Source organism: Serinus canaria, chromosome 5, assembly GCF_022539315.1.
Source record: "Serinus canaria isolate serCan28SL12 chromosome 5, serCan2020, whole genome shotgun sequence".
NCBI lineage: Eukaryota > Metazoa > Chordata > Aves > Passeriformes > Fringillidae > Serinus > Serinus canaria.
In genome coordinates this window covers 32,366,606-32,384,316 of record NC_066319.1, presented here as the reverse complement: position 1 = coordinate 32,384,316, position 17,711 = coordinate 32,366,606, and positions in this window count along the sequence as shown.

Below are 17,711 nucleotides of genomic sequence, written 5' to 3'. Positions count from 1 at the left end.
ATTTCTGACTCTTTCTAAAACTGCAAGCTAGTGGAATATTTTCGTTTAGACTTTCAGCAAAACAGCTTGGTTTGACAGACATTTTCAGCCAGCTCTAAGTTTAAGAAAAATTAAACTAACCCAAAACAGGGTGCCTAAAAATTGTTGGGAAAATTAACTGCAGTGGTCACTACTGTTTTGTGAAAATGCATCACTCAACCAAAATACAAGTATTTAATGGTTGTTGAGTTACCCTTCTGCTCAGTCAAATTACATGCATTCAATAATTTTTAGAAAATCATGTGGGCAAAAGGAATGTAAAATGAAAATGCATATATTATCTTCGACTAATACAAGATTTTTGAGAAAGTAATTTGGAAGTGCCTTTATCCTGTTTGGGTTTTTTTAAGCTAGGAAGCAAGACACCTCAGACAGAGTGAAGAAAGAAATCTATTCCACTAGCAACACACTATCCAATCACAGCACATCTGCTTTTCTTCTGTGGTGATAAGGATGCACAGATGTTTTTTAATATCCATAAACCAATATGCTAACTATAAAAACAAAGGAACACATACAATATACTGCCAGTAATTCTATTAATCTAAGATAAAAACAAAGATGAAACCAGAATGAATTGGTTTCTTGAAACAAACTTCTTTCTACTTATAAATCAGAGTACTAAAGAGAAATAAATACATATGTATCCTAGTGATCTAACACCCATCCCAAGCTAGCCCCATCTTGTGTCACTGCCTAAGTCATGCAAATTACACTAGAACTGCCAGTTGACTAAGATTAATGACACTGCGCCAGCTTCTTTGTTTCTCTCTGCGGCCGTTTAGTGTGAAATACTATCCAAAAACATTATCTATCCTCTATTAATCCCACAAATTTGTTCACACCATGCACATTGTTTAGGGCAATTTACAACAGGAACATACTGAGCACAATTGCATTTAATTACTTGGGTTCTAATTACATTCATTAAAGGCTAATAAAATAAATGAAACAGCTTTAAAAGCTTCTGCAAAACACATGGGTCTTGTCTCCCTCATGAAGCATGCTATAGAGGTTTGATGTGAAACATAGATTTCAACATATATGTCTGCCTATTATGTATCTCTAATATGCACAAAGACACGTAATGCATATTTATTTATTTATTTATTTATTAATAAACCATATGCACTTCAATTCTGAATGATCCTGAACATTGCTGATATTACGTATATTACTAGCCATGATGATGCCAGCACCCCAAACTACTCTTTAATGTGGTATGTTGAGATGGAGGAATATCAGTTTTAGCATTCTGACCCAGTTAATTTAACTCTTTCCATCTCTACTACAGCGTCATTCCCCCATTTTCTCTTATCTTACACCTGCATTATAAAAGATAAAAACCAACATCAGAAAGAGAGTAAGACAGCAAGAAAAAGAAGAAGAAAAGATCAAGGAAAACCACATTATTTTTTTGGTATATATGCTTAAAATATTTTGTTAAGGCTCTTTTCTAACATTCATGAGAGGATCTGAATTTTTTCTCAGTAGCTATTTACATTTAAAAACACATTCTGCACACTAGGCAGTCTAAATAAATCCCCCATGGTGGTTAAAGATGCAGCTTGTTAATAACAGAACTTCCTAATTCTTATGTTTTTATGCTATTTCCATTGTGCTTAGAATGCAGTTTATGGCAAAAGACTGAGCCTGGAACATGCAGTTGACAACTGTGCCAGAGAGAATTCAGCACTGGATATTTAGAAAAAAGTGCTTATGGTGAGCTTTGCAGTTACGACTGTTCATTGTTCTTGGATTTACAAAAAGATGATCCTAGTAATCAGTGGAAGAAATAAAGTTCTGCTTTATCATCATAAACCTTATACTACGTACGCATGTGGTCTTAACTGACGATCTGACTTGGCACACTTGGAAATTTAAAACTCCTAAGTATTCTGCATCATCAATACAATGGTAATCAAACATGTCTGCCAACAACTAAAAAGTATACAAACTTACACAAGTTGTGTTTTATTAAGAAATTCAAACAAAAATTAGAAAGAAAATCAGCCCTGTAGAATGTTAATAAATGCTTATAAGTTATGAAACACTCAAAGATTTGGTAGAGATTCTGTGAAGTAAATCAGGTCCACCCACCGCCTGTATCTTCCTCTTATCATTTAATAAGCATTCTCTGGCTAGAAATTTGTTAATTTAAAAATATTTTAACATTTTCTGTAATTTTAGCCCATTTCTGACAAAATAATTATATTTTACCCAAAAATAAAAGATAAACCAATTTTTCTGTTTGGAGTATGTTTCACAAGAAGCAGGCTGTGCTGGCACAGCACTTCAGGCAGTTTAACTGAGAGCAATAAATTAACAATGGCTATATGCACCATTTTAGAAAGTCCACCTTAAAATTACACAACTTAGCCACATACATGTCTCAAACTGTTTCTTATTATGAGCACAGGATCAATTCCTTTTGCAAACTATTTAAAGAGCAGACATTTAAAGAAATCATATTAATCCCTCATTCAGATATATAAACCCCTCATTCGTGAATCAACATTTGCTTTGGAGCAGGGAGGAGGGGCACCCATCCTGCACAACAAAGAGGCAGCTCAATACAGCTGCCATCTGGCTTCCTCCTGCAGTTCACTTCCCATAGCAAACAAGATCCACAGTTTAAGGAGTGTTGGGGAAGGGAGAGGGGCTGCAGTTTTAACTTTACAGCTTTATGATGAGACATTTTTCCACTCTATAAAAACCCCTCTTAATATAGGAGAATGGAAGGCTCAGGAAATTGTTAGTAGGATAGAAAGCCTTTCACTTCTGTGTTTCTGGTTCAGATCCATACCAACTCAGTGGCAACCAAATATAACTGCTACCTAAAGGACTTTTTAATGAAATGAGTTAGTTGATCTCAGTACAATACCTAGTGAGCATGCGTCCGTATCACTAAAAATATCAAATACAATAAACTCATTCCTCATCACTGTGAAGGAATTGCTTCTCACCAGTAGCAGCTGACAACGTCAAGGCATAAACCAAACTCATTTAACTACAGCAGAAGAAAGAATGCTAAAAGCTTGACACAGTGAAGAATCTGCTGTGTGATATGCTGTTTCTGCTGAAGTTCATAAAAGCACCAATTTGTCAATTTTCAGGTAATGTGCTAATGTCTATTGTCTTTGCCTTACCTTATATATATATGTGAGGGAAATCTAAGAATTTAACTTAGCTTTGCAGCTAAAAGACTCAGGCTGTGTGCTCTGGTGTTCTGTGAAAGAAAGACAAACATATGCTGAAGCAATGATAAAGGTGCTGGTTTAAGCAATAACATAAAACCTAGCAGTTTACTTGTTGCAAACAGCCCTTTCCCAATAAATTATCATTAATAACAGTGAAATCCCTAAAAGGTTTCATTGACCTCACTGGAGTTTGCTTTTTTTTTATTCCTTCAGTGGGATCTGATTTTATACACATTACATTTGAGGTATTCAAACTGATATACAGACAGTTCATAGCATAATGAAACATGAGATAATTTCTTCCCATATCTAAAAAGTAGTATCCAGTTTATAGTCAAAGTAAAAAAAACTTGAAAATTAAACCTTCATGCTGTTGGCAAGGTCAAATGCCGTTCTAATACCATACAGCTGAATGGATAATATCCATTAAGACTGATCAGCGAAAAACACCAACAAAATGAATAAATAGGAACAAAAAGCTAATGACCTCAATCCCTAGCAGCCCCTTGACCCTTATTACTACAGCTGTTGGTGTAGGAAAGGATTAAAAGAGGCTAGAAATCATTGGGTTAACATACAAGGGCCCAGAAATTTGACCCTGGTTACTTACAACACATATCCTCTACTAAAAATGAGTATATGTGAATTAGAAACAGGGCTAGCAAAGGTCAGCTTGAGTGCAGATAAACTAGGAAAAAGGGGGCTTGAAAGGCAAAAGGGTTTTCTTTCTCCCACAGCACTTTATTGTAATCAAGATGGTCTAAGGACAGAAGCAGGAGTAGAGTAGTTGCCATTGTTGAATATCCTAGACAAACTTTTAGGATGCACAAACTTTCTCATGTCTTAATCAAAAGCAGCAGCTTTTAAAGCTAAATAAAAGAACAGCTACTCACCATTAGATATGTAGCACCAAGTCTATACTCCATTAGACATAAGAATAACATTCCCATCACCATGACTAGAAAACTGGACTTCCTCATTAATTGAAATCATGCATCCAATAACCATAACTCTTTTCAAACTGCCTCTGAAATACTCCTACTAGAGGATCCTTTCTAGGTACTCAGGTAGAGATCAAATATGGTAATCTACAAGCTAATACCCCCAGACCCCACAGACATACAAACTTATCTCCATAAACCTGCAACCATCTGATACATACACACACAGACACAAACACACACACACACATGCTCACATTGGGCAACCTTAGGTGCCATCCCATCCACCCTAAAAAAAAAATTTGTGATACCATCCACAGACCCATTAACTATGCAAAGGATGCTTTTATTAAAAAGTACACCTCTACAAAAAGATTGTGTTTATTTGAAAGAGATACCTGAGCACCACAGAGGAAATTACAACCGTTAATAATGTCAATAATGTATTTGGCACTTCAAGAAAAAAATCACAAACCAATTATAAGCAATTCCAGAAGAAGATGTCATTTTAGAGATATTTTCCAAGAACCACCTTGGTGTTCTAACAGTCTCTAGCCTCAGAAAACTCACCATCAGGAACATCCAAGGTACAATCCAAAGACACGAAATGAATGAAGACCATATTTGAGCACAAAACCCTATTATTACCGTAGTAAATAATCTCTCCACAGAATCACCACTGTCTTTCAATTCTACAACTGCACTTTCAGGAATATAAACAGTTTATTCCAGTAACTTGCCATTGCAAGACCTATGATCAGCGTAAAACTACCTGGAGTGAACAGACACACTCTAGAGAGGAATAAGTACCCATACGTGAACACCTCTCAATAGTCACATTGATCTGTCATTCCTTCCCCTCTGATGGCTCACACACTGTGCCCTTATGCTCAGGTGAAAATCAGAAACACTTTCCAAATTCTGGTAAGCAAAACCTGCAACTCTACTGGATGCCAAATAACATGGATGCTGGAAAGTTGTTTTATAGCACATTTAAATCAATCTCCCTTCCTTCTCTCTCAGACTAACTAGTGCTTGACATGCATCAAGCACCTTTTTTCCCCACAGATAAGGGTCTGTCTTTCTCTCCTGTTCTCCTCTAGCCCCATATTATCCTGTCTCTTCCACAAGTACCAACTGCTCTTCTTTCAAAGACGCCTGAATTGATGCATGTCTGCTACCTCTGAGCAACTGTTCTCAACTTTTATTTTGCTGCTATTTCTATTTCACACATGGAAGAAAGACTTCTGTGCCTGTAAGCATAACTTTTTCAACTATTTCAATTGGTGTAATAAAAGCTAATGCAGACAGACCTCTTCCCATATTTCTTTAAAGTCAAGCCTGTTGAAAACCAAAGTAAAAATGTGAGACTAACTAAAAAGTAAATCATGGTATAATAAAACTTTAGGTTCATTCTACTTTCAAAATTCTGAAACTTAGAGCAATTTTCAATACTTTAAAGAATTTTTCAAGCATAACCAGTAAGCTTTCAATAGGTATAGGTATTCCTGTAGCTCTGAATACTTAACAATGTTTAATTAACTTGTTTTCTTGAAAACAAACAAAGTTTGTTTTTGTCACAGATATATTCACTCAACATCAATGAAGAAGTAATTACTTCCTGAAGATGGTGTCATGATTCATACACAACAGAGAACTCAGAATAGGGAAAAGCATGAGAAGACATAATATTGGGTCAATTGTATTGTCTACATTTTTCATCATTAGTTTCTCGCATGAAACAAACCAAATACTATGAAAGAAGTAATTTTTGAACCATATGTGAACATAAGCAATTACAATAAGATGAGAAAAAGAACAGTTCATCAAACAACAGGGATTATATTTCACTGAGGGTAGGTGAAGAGTCATGCAGTAGGAAAAGAAGTTCAAAGCCCTCTGTGCCTTACTTGAGAAAACAGATTGTGCATAACTGTTTGTGATATTTATGAAAGAGTGTTGAGTGGTGTTTATCTACTGAAAAAAGAGAAAAAAAGACTGAAACAAAAAAAAAAAAAACATACATGTAACAACAAAGAAACCAAGGTGTGATGAAAGAGTATAGTCTCACAGTAACTTAGGTAACCACATCTAAAAACCCTTACATAAATTAAACTTTGTAGGGGAAACTATCTGGTTCTTTGTTGCATCTATTCATAAGGCAGCTGCAATACCTCATCATATAAGCAGGAACATGATTTTTCAGTTCATGTTTAATAATAGCCCAGTTTATGATAAATTGCTCTTTTGATAACTGCCCTTTACTTTAGAGAATGTCTTTCTCCTGCCTTGTGGTTTATTTTCCATTCATGTTTCCATGCGTAACTATAGTACCATGTCCCAGTCTCTGTTTTACTAGACTAAGCAACCCAACCTCTTCAATTTCCTTGAGGTTTACCTTATTCCATTTAGCTGCACCCATCTCAGCTGAACTCATCTTTATTAAAAACAGATAACCAAAAATGCACCACAGTATTCCAGGTGATGTTTAGACATACGAAAGTCTCGTACAATGGATTTAACACTTCCCTGACTTAACTATAAATACATCAGATCCACAAGAACCTCCAGTTCTTTACATGTTTACAGTCAAAAAAGTGCAACTTCAAGCAAAAATTGTTGTTATTTTCACCTTATTTTACAGACTGTCATTCCATTTTGTATGGAATTTGTATTATGTATTACTGCATGCTTCAAGGTTACCCAGCAGTAAGGTATTTTTGCATGAAATCTTATCTCTTGTCAGCTCTAACACCTACTACTTTTTTAGCATGTTTTTTTTTTGCCAGTGTCATTAACAGAAATACTAAATCCAATAGTTCCCTGAAACATTTCTTGAAGAATGCTATTTCAGCATAATATTTTCTTTTTCAGTAACATCTGTGGTCTCACTACACAGTTTTTAATCTTAATTTATAAATGCCTTCATTAGTCTACACATTAAGTTTAAGATCAACATTTTAGTCTATAAATTTAGTGAAAGGACAATGAAAAAAGGTTACCCATCACAAATATGTAACTGGATTCTGACATTAACTGTAACATTTGTTCTCCATTCTGTATCTGGGAAGTTAATTTCCCATGGTTACAAACGTCCTAGTAGGGTTTCTCTCTCTAATAATATTTCAGGAATCTGAATGTATCTAATATATCTAAATATATACCAGACCCCTGAGTGTTCTTCCAGTAGGATCTGTTTAAAAGCTCTTCCATAAGTGAAGCAGCATCTGCAACTCTAAAAGACAAAGGTAGGCATATTCTGTTCTTTAAAGCACAGCATAGTGGTAATACAATGCTTTTCAAAAACAATATAAACAGGCACATCTTCTTGGCTTAAGAAGATAAAAAATATGTATCCCTCTGAACTAGAATAACTTTGAAGAAAAACAAATGCATACTGGGGTAAATACTGCCACAGTACTAGTTTGCACTAATGCATGATTCTTGGTAAAAGATAAAAAAACTGCACACATAACTCTGCTGAATTGCCTGGTTTTCCTGCAAAGAAAACCAGAGCAGACTCTTCAAGAGCAAATCAATCAATTTTTATAATTCCAGTAAGAATCTAACTTGGTAAAAGACCTAAAAGATTATAGTTACAAAGGTATTTTTAAAGTAATAAATAATACCAAAATAAGGCATATTATACTGCTGTATCAGTAACAAAATGTACACGGAAAGCCCAAGAACTTGAAAGCTGAAGTACTGAGTTTAAAAACCCTACCAGGAAGCTTTTGGGTCATTGGATTTTTGGACCAAATCCCACAGACATTCTTGGACCGAGTCCCATGGGCTGTTAGAATAAAGTCAAAACCTCCACACTTAATCATACAGAACAATGGAACGGGTCTCATTTTTTCAGTTCATATTAACTCCACAATGAAGTCACAAAAATGAAGAGCTAACTAGCTGTTACTGGATAAATCAGTATTGAGATATACTAGAATGCACAATTACCCATTCTGCCATTGATTAAACTAAAAGGTTTTAAGTAAAGAAAAAAAGAAGTACACAGATATTTCTTCCTTGGCTTGTTTTTGTTTCTACTGATGCATGGCCAAAAACTGTGACAACAGTAAAAAATAATATATTTTCTCCTGATTTTCCACTAGAGCCAGAAAAGTTCCTTGCCATTCCCAAGCGGTCTCTATTTGACAGTTTTGTAGCTTTGTACCAATTTCAAGCAAGTTGAAAATGTAACTCTTTATATCTTATATGACACTAAAAATCTAGCTAGTAAGAATTTGGTTTTGAATCAACACAATAACACAGTCTCTAAAAGAAAGCTGCATCTAAACCCCAAAATTTTCTCAGAATAGCTCTCCACACTTCTGGCTTGTAAATCCTCTTCTAAATGAATAATAATATGCTGCTTGTCTTTAATAGATTAGAATATACATTAATACTATGTAAACTTCACTGCACTGAACTTGTAAAATACAGTGTTACTGTATTTAGTAATGTTGAATACTTTTATAAGCAGCACACAAATACATTACTATGAAGCTGGTTTACAGATACTGCTATCGGTTAAAATATGACTTGGCTTCAAAGCCATTAATCCAAATCAGACTGTAGCATACCTGTGATGTCCAACAAGCACTAACTGGTAACATTTCCCAATTATAAACTTCATTCTTATGAATGTAGCAAATGAAGATGTGGAAGTGGATGAGATCTCATTTTGGATAAGACTCTAGTCCTTGTTAAAATGTTATTACTGCAGAACTGGTTATACATCATCATTGATATAACAATAACAGATGTCTTACTTGTGCATTCCATTTCTGCCTGCCTTTCAGCTATGATTTTACAACTTGTAAAGGATTAGAAAAAATTGCCAAAGGATTTACAAGAGACTTCTGCAGTATTATTTAGAAGACAAGTGTCATATTGTTTTTACAAACTCGTCAACTAACATAACTATCATTTGAAGGACTATATCATGTTTTACTTTCCTAGACTGTGAAATTATTGATTAGGGGCTAAGTTTATCAATAAAGATTACTACATATGGTATCACTGACAGCTAAGACCTAGTGCTAACCATGAGGATACTGCCTAAAAACACTCACATTTGCAAAGAAGTGCATATAAGGAACAGTATTATATTCTCCCACGGTTTTTATGAATTATGCATTGATTAGTGATTCTATAAATAGTATAAAATAGTAAGGGGAATTGACTCGAAGCAGTTTCCTTTTCATTGTTCTTTCTTTTACTTAAATAAACAGGAAGATTATAGTTACTATTTTTAAGTTCCTTGACCAAAGAAGTTCAAAAACTTGACCTATATTTTGGCAGGGAGGTTACTGTCATGATTCAGGGAATGGTTAACTTTTCAAAGGTACTCTTAGAAAAGCCTTGTGGCATGTAAAAGACACATTATGCACACCTGTAAAGTAATAGAATAAATATTCCAGTTAATTATGAGCCTGCATTGTAGCTAGAAAATAAGGAACAGTTCTCCAGTTCCCCAAATGAGCACTCTGAAATAGCTAATAAAAATGCTGAAACCCTACCATTTAACTTTGAACCATGAATGTTACAAATAATGGTCATAGTGACTTTCCTTCCAGCCTTGAATCAAAAAAAACATTTAAATGTGTTAGAAAATTAAATTTTAAACTCATTTTGAATGCAATTGCTTAAATAGAAACACATGAATTAGGCTTTACGTATATAACACAAATATTATCAAATATATTTTTTACAATAATAGAACACTAAATATGGAAATCAGAAACTCATTTTCAAAAATATTTTTTTTTCTTAAATGGCATCATCTAGTAAGCTCTTTTATTGCTTTGAGCAGTCTCATCAACTTGCCTTGAAAGACAGCCATGCAACATGGCAGTAGTCTACATTTTAACTTACCCTTAGGGACTACTTAACCTCTTGTTTTACTTTTCCTAGAACAAAGCAACAGTAAGGATAACCAAGAGATGATATATATGTCATAACTATATAAAGGTCAACAAGGTTTAAACACATTGGGTTCTACTCATAAATATTTGACTAATAGGAGTGTATTTTTCATTTTAAACCCTAAGATTGGCATCTCAGTATGCAGCAAATTATTCTGACCGAACATGTACAATACATGGTTCTCAAGTTGAATTTCTCCAGATATGTGCCTGAATGCCAACGTCAAAAATCAAGGACTGGCAATAATTCTTCTCTTACCATTCCTTACATTATAAGGATAATTGACTACATCAGCATGAGTCATATAATGTGCCCGATTCTGATGCTTACATCAGCATTCAATGATTCTGGATTTACACTAGAGTACTTCAGAGCCTAGCTTTATATAACTCATTACTAACCAAGTGGAAGCTTCATTAAGTTTGTAGATCAGAAAGAGCAAACTAGTTTTATTACAGAGGAATAGGCAACCTCAGTCAGGACTAAGTTTAGGCAACCTACACTGCCTCTTCACATACCCTTCAAACAACTGGTTTTAGTGCTGCTGTACATATTTGCATAATAAAAATACACTCAAAAGCTTTCCTCTCTGACAAAATTTAAACAAAACAACATCCAAGGAAAAAGAAAAAAAACCAACAACAACAAAAAAAGCACCAGTAATCTAGAAAAATCTTTTTATAATTGAAAAGAAAATTGCTTTGATGTGTAAAGAAGTAATTAATGGCTACCTACTTACTACTCTATGGAATCATATTTTTTAGTATTTAAATTATTTAATGTATCATACATCTGTATCATGCAGCAGTATCATCTTCTCTCTTAATTCTTGAACTGAAAAACAACAGATCTGAACAAGTAGCCAAGTGATTTCAAAGAGAAAGTCATCATATAAACCATTCATATTTTCCTTTATAAAAAAGAGAGAGGAGAGGGGGAACCTTGACAACAATTTCATACATTTACATGTTTTCCAGGCTGTTGGATTAAGCAGGTTTTCCCCCCAAATTGGTATGGCTTGAGTTAGATTTAAAATCTGTTCCCAGAGGAGGCTGATAAATGGATTAAAGTGGAACATAAATTCCCTGTGTCACCCAGTCCCTTAAACCTTGATGTCAGTAACATGCCTAATAATTCCATTATTATAAACGTCAAATATGTTTTACATGTGTTAGAAAGAATAAATGGGTAACAGAAGAAATGGAACACTCAAGAAACTGTAATGCTATTACTATGTTCCATGAAAAAATATCTAATATCTATATTACAGTGTTCATCCACTAGTATTTTTGAAACTTATTTTCTTGTATTTTGCACACTGAATCCCCTCCTGTAAGAGACAGACCAGCATATTCATTGTGCTACACATAGTTTGCTTTCCCTTTATGGTGCTACTTATATAAGCTAGCATAATAGTCTGGAGGGTGAGCAAAGGCAGAATAAAAACTCACAGTGTGATTTTTTAGTAGTTAATATGAGAAGCAGCATATAGGAATCTTGCTTAGAAAATATGAGAATTTTTATTCCACTCAGCAAAAGGAAATGCCTCAGCTGAAGCAGTGTTTGCACTGGATTTTAAGAAAGATGTTGCAAAGTATAGAGAGCAAAAAATGACAACCCTTTCAGAAAAATGACTTACAAGAAAGGACTGAAAGAACTGGGCTTGCATACACTTCCAAAGAAAGATGGGAGAAGTGGATCAGCATTACAATAACCCTGAAACAAGTAAAAAAGCCAGTGATTTATCATTTTCCCATTTCCTCAAAGTACACAGAAGGAAAGTGTTTTCATTTGCAATCCATAGGCTTGGAATTAAATACTAGAAAGAAGCTGTTCAAGTGGAATAAAATACTGGAAAATTTTACCAATGGAGACAATAATAACCTCATTAGGAAAATCTACAAAAAAAATTAGAAATATTTTGGTATGATACAGCACAGTTATATTTGATACTATCACATACTTGATCAGGTTGACTACATAATCTCAAATTTAGACGCATTCAACTTTTTTTTGATTCTGCAATTATGCATTCAAAGAATATTCCAATCCTCTAACAGTGAAAGTATTTGACATGTAATGAGAGGTAAGAATTCTTACACAATAAAGCATTAGACATTTTAGAAGAAAAACAGTGAAAGAAACCCCAGCTATTTAATATAATTCCATAAGTATAAGGTGACAATAGAAATTTTACTAATAGGGGGACAGAAAAAAATCACCTTTAATCTACTTCTGTGTCCAATCTCAAAGCTTATGTGATCTAAAATAACCCAAAGTCCCCTAAAAACTGTTATATGCCTAAAAGTTCCAGACTACCTATAATAAGGTCCTAATTCTCAGGTTGGCTAATCGTATTTGGCTCCTACTGAAATCTAAACAGCACTGGTCACTCACTGCAAGCTACCTCTTTCCTGTCTTATTTTCTTTGTGTGTGTGTGAAAGGAGGAAGGCAGAAAAAAAGACCCAAATGAACACAACAGCACACAATTCTACAAATTTAAGTTTATATTGCCAGATCTTGAATACTGGATAAATCAGAGAGTTTATGAGAATCTGTTCTCTCTTTCACAATACATTCTTAGGCAGAATTTGCTCCTCTTTCAGAGATTTTGATAGAAAGCAATACAGCACAATACTGGAGCTAGTTTTAGCCTTGTACCTACTTTTCTATTTGAAATCCTTCTGGCTGTAAGAAGAGATATAGATAAGTTACCTAGTTACTCTGAGGTACTGTTTCTGTGAAGTTAATAAAAATAATGAGGCAATTCAGCAGAGCACTGCTGTCTTGTAACAATGCTTCAGAAATATACTACAAAATTATAAAAATTTTGCTAATTAGCAAAAAACCATAATGCAATCTATGAGTAAGTATACTTTTTATTTCACTCATTGTATTAATAATTTTGCAATTTTGATTTATTTATACATCATAACATCACTGTTACTATGTCAAAAAGTGTGAAACTTGTACATTTTGATGTACAATCTCATTTCAGTCCTACTCTTCACCTGTATTACAAAACAGTTCCTAATTTCTAATTCTCCTCTTCTTTGCCTTACATAGAAAATAGTGCACCTCTTCGATACTTATTTTAACTCTTAAATTCAATATTTGGCCACACTTATTCTTTACTGCCAACTGTTCATGTCAGACATATTAAGCATTACAACAGCATCTTATTGAATAAGCACAAGCAAAAAAATATACAGTATATGTATTTTCAAAAAAAATTCTCTGTCATGTATATTTTTGCATACTTCTGCACATGTGTGTATATATTTTTAAACTCGTAAATATGTGTATGAGAGAAATCAAACTTGAAAGATTTAGCCAAAAACTGTTCACTGATTTGGGCTCTCCAGTAGAATACACCCAGGACCTGATTTTTCAGAGTACTGTGCCCAGTATGTTCAAGGTTTGACTGTCATTAAATTCAGCTCCACTGACAGTGCTTAGCATTTAGTGCAACAACACTCTCAAATGTAAACTCTTAGCAGAACATATGCAAGACAATCATATTGCTTTATGACTGGCAACTAATTTAGAGGTCGAAATTGTGAGGTCAATCCCTCAAGGCTCTGCTACCATCAACAGAGAGAGGTAGCCTTGCATCCTTATTTCCTCCCATATGCTGGCACTTATATTTTCAAGGCTGTCCAGTGAGTTGAATTCACAGTTGATTTAGATGAAAAATAATGGTTTCAGGTGGTTTTTTTGCACGTTTTCAGCTGGATCAGGTGATCTGTCTGACCATGTACACATACAATCAGCAGTAGCAGTACTACAATGGCACAGGCATTACTCTGAAGCTGGCCAGAGCCAGCTGGAATGACCTCTCTAGACAACAGCTTATGGCACCAATGTAACTAAATTAGATGGCTGGCAAAGAGTAACATGCATATTGTGTTTAAAAAAAGAAGAAAAAGAACACATGGAAAGAAAAGAAAATTACATCAAATGACTTCTAAGCTTACATAAAATGGACATAGAGGCAAGGACAGAATACATACTCATTGAGTAGCAGTCCAATTATCTTTACACTTAAATTTTCTTTCTACAGGCCCCGCTTCATTCAAACGGTATGTATTCCAAATTCTGCAATGAATAAGGCAAGAGTTTTTCAGAAAAAAAATCTAATTCATCACATGATTACAAGGGTTTTTTCCATACAGTGAATGATGCTGAAATCCTTTGGGGAAAAAGCAGTATACAGTAGTTAATGCAGTGCCTTAACAAATACAGACAAAGAGGGAAAATTACTTCAAATAATTTAAATAATTATAACTTTAATAATAACTTTAAGTAATTGTATTTGAAAACAGAAAGGTATTTTCATATAGGTTTCTGTATCTGACTACAGAGAGCTTAAAAAGGGCAAATCCAAGCTCCAGAAATTTCATCATGTGAAACTACAGGAATGTCAAGTGGTAGGGTAAGAACACTTTGGGCATGTTGCCATCTCAGTTACAGAAATTGATTTTTAAATAACTCATAATTTTCAACAATCTATTACATCTCGTTACAGAAAATACATAAACATGCAGCTAAGAACCACAGAAGTGGTCCAAGTCCATTAAAATTGATAGACTTTCTATGGACCATAGATCAGGCCCCATGAGTATAAAGCAACATCCTCAAATGTGGCAGTGCACCTCTTTTCCTTTTAAGTACTTCAACAGCCAAATAAATATTTTATAGAAACATATATCTAGTATAATAATAGTAGAGAAAACTAGATTAATTTGCTTCAATGAGTTCTTTAATTATGAGGAACAAATCTGTAGACACAGAAGGAAAACAATGTCTGCCTTTTTTAATTGGTACTCTGCTATGTATAATCATTCTATTGCTTCTACTGATGTCACGTACTTCACTTGTTGTGGTATCAAACAATCCCATGCACACTTTGAGAGAAAAAAAACTTAGGGTGACTTACCATCCTGTGAAATGTCAAAATAGTTAACGTTTAACAGTGATGCATAGACTAATTGCTCCTTTTTTGTTTGTTTAATACACACTGAAGACACATTGTGGTTTGTTTCACAGTACAAGCACTTTCAGAAAGTACATTAAAACCCATGGATATAAATTAGAACATAAATTGAGGGTTCCCCCTTTTTATGAGGTAACAACGGTATCCTGTGGAGGTGTTTATTAGACCAAGTTAAGTGGAAGCATTATCAAGTTTTTCTTTCAATGAAAAAATGTCAAACAAGAAGAACTGAATTCCACAACAACAACAAAAATCTCATGAAATAGATTAAACAACTGAAAACCACTTCTAGAAGCACACACATCAAACTGAATGAAGTGGGATTAAAAGCATTAGGCAATTATAACTGGCACTCCAATCAGTGGCCAATGAGACTAGTTTTAGCATAGCTCCCAACATTAGCATCTACAATCAATAGATTGGAAAATATATATGAGTGCTAGCAGATTTTTCATTAATTATGTTACAGAAAGCAACATGGACCAGAGATTTTGTCTATGAAGAAATGGGGTGTTTAAGTAAAATGACAGCTGCATATAAGGCCATAAAAACCAAATCAAAATTTGCACTTTGTGCATGAATTGACTCTGTATTAATATAATACTCTAATTATCTATTCTCAAAATATAGTCGTTTCAAGCTCTGTGGAGAATAATGGATGGTATTTTACTTCTGAACTCAGCAGTAAATCACACTATGCAATCATATTAAAGTAATAGGAGACACATACACACTACCAGGTAAAACAAAGCAAAAAAGCAATGGAACAAAGGTCCATTACTTACTGGCCTATACCAACTGTGCCCAAGGCCACCAACAAGGATGGTCATTCCTGGCAGTCTTCTGCCAGGTGTTTTGCTCTCTCTCCTTGTCCTTACTTTCCTCCAATAGATTACATGTCCTCTTCGTTTTCCACCTGACTTGCCATTCTCAGCTGTTTGTTTTTCCCATAGTTTTTTTCTCTTTACTTTCTTCTCAGAAGGAAACTTTGTTTATAAAATAGACAATCTGGAAACCAACTTCAAGGCAAAAATCAGGAGCAGCTGCCTCATGCAGATACCATGGAAACATCTAAGAACAAAGCCAGTACACAGTAATACTTTCTGAGAACATTCCTCCAGCATTCAACCATTTGCAGCTCTCAGTCTCCTTAAGCCAAATGTAAATTTAAGCTTTTCCCACCTTTTATTTTTTTTTCCATATTTCATCCAGCTGCTTATTTTATTTATGCAAACTTCTACCATCTACATCTTCTTACAATACAGATGTCCACAATTTAATTACAGATGGTCTGATGTTTATTTGATATAGTAAAACTAGAAAGGCAGTTTAATTGATGGAAAAAAAGTATTTAATGGATTTTCTGCTAGGAACCTCTCTTTTTTTTTTTTTTTTTTTTTCCCCTCACTGGATTTTTGAATGTTTCATTTGAAAAGTTCATTTGAAAAATTTAGGCAAAGAGTGGCTTATACTTTGCACACAGAACGTCTCATCTATATTTTGCACTGTACCATGCAAAATGCTTCCCTGAAGCAGTTCACGTCTGAGGGCTGTTACCTCCCTATGACAGTATGGTATTAGCTCCTCTTGTTTTCAGTGAACCTTCGTGTTAAAAACTAATTTTCTTTTTTAAAATTGATTTGGGAATCTACAAAAGCTTGATCCACCAGGACAGACTACAAAATATATCCACTGTGTACATAACATGTACAGGAGATGTTTGTAGTTTGGTCCATAGACTGATAACTTCGTATTACAGTTCTAACCTATTGTTCTTTGCATTGTAGACTGAAGTGTCATTTGATTTATTTAAAAGATCAAGAACATATACTAGTGAATAAATCATATGAACAGAGATAGAAGTTATAGATAGCAGCATTAAGATATTTAAAAACATCTTTACTGGAAATGATGCCACAACAAACACAGAAAAATAATGTTTATTGTTTGTTTGTTTGTTTTTAAAGAAGCAATATTGATTGTTTTTAAAGAAGCAGTAGTAATGGTAGTGAAAGACTATCTATTATTTTCTTTTAAATCTATTTCTAAAGAAAAAGCCATAATTATCATCTTTGGAAAGATAGGGGGAAATTACCTTTTCTATGTTTCAAGAAAATTACATCCTTATGGGCCTTAAAGTGGATATCAGATTGAAAGAACCCCATCTTCTCTCCCAAACATACATATCTCTGACTATGCCTTTTGACAGAGCTAAAGAAAATAAAGTATCTTTACATACAATAATACTCATTAAAATATTGTATTTTTTTTCAATTTCACATATTATTTTTTGCTGTCAGCGTGAGGAAGAAAATCTGTAATTTGTCTAAGGTTCACTGCATTTCCTTTCACTGTGGAGTAATTAATGAGTTTCAAACACTTCTATTTAGGCCATAGCATCAGAAGCAGCTGTTCCTAGGAGGGCTTCTGGTAATTCATGGGAGATCAAGATATAGAGGATTCTTTGGGCATTCTCCATTAGAAACCTTAATGAGTGACCCTGCTGACATACCCATGCTATTTGCTCTTTATTGAACTTCTCAATTTTGTACTCTTGCAATAAACGGTAAAGTTTCCAGCTAAGATACTGGAAAAAACCTCAAAAT